Raw genomic sequence first — 245 nt, 5'->3', positions numbered from 1 at the left:
CATTAACGAATCACCCTATGTCTCTCTTTCTCTCTCTTCCTCACACATGCACACACAATTTCTACACTTCATTCTTATCATTCATTCACATCTTATCACATCCTCTGTTTCTATACTTTCTTCTCGCTCGATTGGTTCCATTCCTATGCAATGCAATGCGCGGTATGTGTTTTTTTTGGGTTTGGTTCGATTTACATGCTCTGATTTCTGTGTTGTTTTTTGGTTGTAGTAGCATGCGGCGGCTG

Source organism: Anopheles darlingi, chromosome 2 (assembly GCF_943734745.1).
Source record: "Anopheles darlingi chromosome 2, idAnoDarlMG_H_01, whole genome shotgun sequence".
Lineage (NCBI taxonomy): Eukaryota > Metazoa > Arthropoda > Insecta > Diptera > Culicidae > Anopheles > Anopheles darlingi.
This window is presented reverse-complemented; position numbering follows the sequence as displayed.